Below are 4,864 nucleotides of genomic sequence, written 5' to 3'. Positions count from 1 at the left end.
AAGTCCACGAATTTGAAACAGTTTCTCATTTCTTCAAACTGTTCACATCCTAGTTGGATTTTATTTGTTGAAACAGACAGTACAAAGAGCAAGTATTCAGAGTGAATTTACATTAACCAGGAAACCAACATTACATCCCTGTACCCTTGTAACGATCAGGCGTTTGCACGTAAAGTGGTGGCCCCTACAGTAATAACCGCCCTCATGGGAGGTCCCTTCTTTTGTTTTTGTTTTTTTGTTTGTTTCTGTTTGTTTGAGGATCTACCATAATTTATTGAGAGCCCCCCCCCCCCGCCCTGGTAGTCTCTAGGTCACTTTTTCCACTTGAAGATCTTGTGTGCCCAAGGAGATGGCTGGGGCAGGGGCTGTGAGTGCGGCTCAGTGAGTCCCGCACGGTGGCTGTGACTATCTTCCTCATACTGCATACACACGGCATGTACATGAGTGCCTTCACCCAGGCCACCTTCTCAGGCTCCTTCTGCCCATAATCCTGCAGGATCTGTCACTATTCCAGAGAGGCCCATTGCAGACACTGAACTAACAGCCAGCTGCATTTGTTGTCCTGGATGTCCAGGACAATCTTGCCTGTCACACTGGAGTCTCCAAAGAGGTCAAGGTAATCATCCTGAATCTGAAAGAGCTCTCCCATCTCCAGCAGGATCTTCTCGGTACTGGCATGTTCCTTCTCCTTGACAATGCCCGCCATACACATGGTAGCAGCTACAGGAAGGTAGAAAGAGTAGAAGCTGACTGATACTGGACAGTGGATTTGTACCTCTTTGCAGGGAATCTACCAAGATCCACGTTGCCTTGCAGGGCTGCGATGAGGCTCAGGGGCTGTTCAATCTCAGTCTGACAGGAACTCTGCAGTAAGAGCAGAGTTACCTTGATCAGGTTCAAGTAACAGGACTGCTCCTGGCAGTAGAGCTCCAGCAGCTGGTAGATACATGCTTCCAGAAGCAGAGCATCATTGATGGCATCCAAATCTATGTCTGGTTTCTGATACCAGCAGATCTGACCCCGTCGGGTGAAGGATGAGTCCATAATGTCATCTGACACCGCAAAGAAAACTTGGAGCAGTTCCACACACCAGCCCACAGTCATGGCCTGCTGGAGACTGTCAGCATCCAGCTTTCTTGGTTCCACCAGATCCTGGAATGTTACCAAAACCATCATAGCCCGCTGGTACCAATGACGTTGTAGTCCAGGACCTCCTTGGGCTGGGCAGTCGCATCTGCTATTTCTGGGTGCCCCAAGTCATCCTCAGTCAGCACCCTGACAATCTGGGGAGAAGTGCTGGATGAAATTCTGCTCTTTTTGGTCATAAACATCCAATTTCTGGTCTCCATTCATTCTGAGGGAGGAGCAAAGTACTCTGTTGCTGGATGTAGGTTGTTGGCCCGGATCATTAGCAGGGTACCCCTTAAAGTTCTCGGGGGCCCCTTTTGAGATCAGTTGAACTGGAGTCCCTGTTCTTTGTTTCACAGATATTTAGAATTTCCCAGCTCTGGTCAAATCTTTAAAGTCAAGAGACAAGATCTGAAATACCCAATTAATTCCATTGGGAGAAATACTCATTTCAGAAATTATTACGTACTTAAAAGCATGTACCTCAGAAATTATATTCCTAAAAACATGTATTCTTAAAAGTCTGGGTTTTGTTATTATTTATACCATGGGTTCTCAAAGTACGGCTCAGTGACCCTTGATCTCTTTTCAAACAGTCTGCAACGTCAAAATTACTTTCATAAAAACACAGATCCATTATTTGACCTTTTTACCCTCATTCTCTCATGGAGTTTCCCAGAGCTACGTGTATGATGTCACCACAGCTAGAATGCAGGCACAGACGTGAGAATCCAGGCATCTTCTATTAAGGAAGATGTGACAGGGTGCTGTAAAAATATAAAACAATGCCAATTTTTGTTTTGTTTTGGAATATATAGTTTGATTATAATAAAAATGGGATACAATGTAAACTGGTTTGTTATTTTTAATAAATTAAACTATTTTAAAATTTCTACCCCCACATAAAGAAAAGCACTCTAGAGTCCTCAATAGCGGTTATGATCATTATTAAGAGTATAAAGAAATCCTGAGGCCCAAAAGTTTGAAAGCTACTGGTCTATGCTACTAAAAGATAATAGGTTCTGAATCACCTATTTTTCATTGGACGACTGATACTGTAACTATGGCAACTTGCCTGTGCGACTAAGTGCAGGAAACAGCTGCTTCAAAAATGGAAGCTGCAGGCACATTTGACTTTTCCACTCATGTGATTGGCTTCGGTGCTCCCTTCCTGTAAGTTACTTTAAGCTCGTAGAATTTCACATCCACTTTGTAACCACAGCCAGTACACTCACGGTTTCAGAATTCCTGGAAACTTGTCCTCTCTTACCATTTAGAAACTGGTCTAGGCCTCTTTCCCTTGAGTCTAGTTTTTCCACGAAAACATGTGAATAATGGCTGTAGATTGTTCTTAAGGTAGTTATGAAGCTAATGAGTATGAAATGATGTTGAAAACTATAATGTGCTTTGCAGATATAAAATTTACTGCTATTAAAACTTTCAGCCCTGGCTGGTGTGGCTCAGTGGATTGAGCGCTGGCTTGTGAACCAAGGGGTTGCTGGTTTGATTCCCAGTTGGGGCACATGCCTGGGTTGCAGGCCAGGGCCCCAATAAGGGGAGCATGAAAAGCAAACACACATGGATGTTTCTCTCCCTCTCTTTCTCCCTCCCTTCCCCTCTCTAAAATAAATTTTTAAAATCTTTAAAAAAAATTTCAATATCCAGGAAGACATTTGATAAAAACGTAAATTCTCTCTTCAGCTGATGTTATTTGGTTCCTTGAATTTAGGTACATAAGACATTAAAAGGTAAGTGTGGAACAAATTTTAATACCTATATTTCTCGTTTTATTGCACTTCACAGGCTTGCATTTTCATCAATGTTGAAGCAAGACCCTCCCCCAAACAGAACATCAGGACTCACTGAAGGCTCAGAAGATGGTTAGCATTTATATCAATAAAGTGTTTTTAATTAAGGTAGGTATATGTTTTTTATAGACATAACACTAGTACACACTTAATAAGCTACAGTATAGTGTGAATATAACTTTTATATACACTGGGAAACAGACAAATTTGTGTAGCTCATTTTATTTTGATAGTCCATTTAGTGCAGTTGTCTGGAATGGAACCCGCACTAGCCCCAAGGCGTTCGGGATGTTGGACTGTTTTCTGCAGGCTTATTTACAGATACAAAAGATGTGTTTGGAAGAACAGAAAAGTGGAGGGCAAGTGGAAGGGAGGTGGTAGAACAGCATCTGACCCTCACTGTCAAAACATATTCTGTGACAGTTGCATTTCCCCTGAGGGTGCTTCACTGAAATAGGAATCCTTCCTTGGTAGGTTTTGGCTTTTATTTAACAGCTTTTCGGTAGATGTGAGCAGCTTTCTTTTAAAAGTGAGGGTACAAAACACACAAGATGACCTCGCATTAGTTGTTACCATGGAAACTTTCATTGGTCAGCAGAAAAAGAATCGATCGTCTGTTTATAGAAAAAAATGTGCCCACTGAAGTTTTTACTGGAGTGAATAATACCATCTTAAAATACAAACTCTTAAATTTATCTATGGTTGTATAAGCAAAGACATGACCTTCTCCAAGGACAAATAGTAAAAATAGCAGATTGCTAAATATATATTCAGGCATGTGCTGCTGGAGGTTCATAATGTGGATAGTGCTATGACTTGGTCTGCTCAGGCTGCCATGAAACAATACCACAAAAGGGTGGCTTAAACAACAGCATTTTCTTCTCACAATTCTGGAGACTGGAAGTCCACAATCAAGGTGCCAGCTCATTCGGTTCCTGGAGACAGCTCTTCAGATTGCAGATGCCCACCTTCTCCCTGTGTACTCATACTCGGTGGAGGGAAGGACAAAGATATCTCTCTCTTCTTTTTCTTATAAGGAAGAGGTTATAATTTAACCTCAGTTACCTTAAAAATCCTGTCTCCATATACAGTTGCATCGAGCATTGGAGGTCACCGTATGACTCTGTGGGGTGGGGATGAGGAGCCAATTCAACTCATAGCCATTTGAAAGTAAGTACAAAATAGACCTTGAGTTAAACCATCATTTCATACAGATGTCTAAGCATTAGGGATTCTTTGTATTCCAAGGGACAAAATAATCATGAGTCTGTCATTGTACACATTGATTTATTCAGTTACTCTGATGAAATTTTGCCATCATAGATCACCCTGCATTAATGCATTACTTATGTTTTCAGAGACTCAAACACAAAGAGATACCCTGCTCCAAACAGAGAAGGGGAATATTCTAAGAGGTTGTTGATATTGCCTTTCTCTGACTTAACAGCTTTTTTTATTATGAGAAATAGCTTTCTCTTTATTATGTACACGTATATACTTTCCAATGACCTATTCTCACATTATCAGATTCCCTACAAGAAAAGGGAGATCAGGAATTAACCTAGCAAGCAAGAAGCATTTCACTGCCTCCTACTACTGCTCCAAGTCCAAGGAGAGAGTGGAAGATTGAGAACGTACATGAACATGTTCCAATTACCATGAGGAAGAAGGAAAGAGTGAAAAGAAAAGTACAGAGTTACAAATATATGGTATGCATCCTTGAATGAAGTTCTTTCATCTGAAATCTTATCAGGTAGAGGTGCTTCTGTGAGACAAGAGCTGTCTTCCAAATATAAAAATTTAATACACATCTTTACTCAACAAAGCAGCAGTCATAACCCCATAGTTCTCAAGGTAGGATCCTTAGGGAGTTAAGATATGAGTGGATGACCCTGCGCAATATCTTGGTCCAGCATTTTCTTCTGTTC

At 41.3% G+C, this 4,864-nt stretch overlaps 1 pseudogene; it reads right to left on the bottom strand.

The window, feature by feature from the left end:
- Nucleotides 1-311: 311 nt before the first annotated feature.
- On the bottom strand, nt 312-1,423 carry LOC114497857 (annotated as a pseudogene).
- Nucleotides 1,424-4,864: the final 3,441 nt, after the last annotated feature.

Source organism: Phyllostomus discolor, chromosome 5 (genome assembly GCF_004126475.2).
Source record: "Phyllostomus discolor isolate MPI-MPIP mPhyDis1 chromosome 5, mPhyDis1.pri.v3, whole genome shotgun sequence".
Lineage (NCBI taxonomy): Eukaryota > Metazoa > Chordata > Mammalia > Chiroptera > Phyllostomidae > Phyllostomus > Phyllostomus discolor.
Note: the sequence above shows the minus strand (reverse complement) of the source record. Positions and strands in the feature narration are given on the sequence as shown.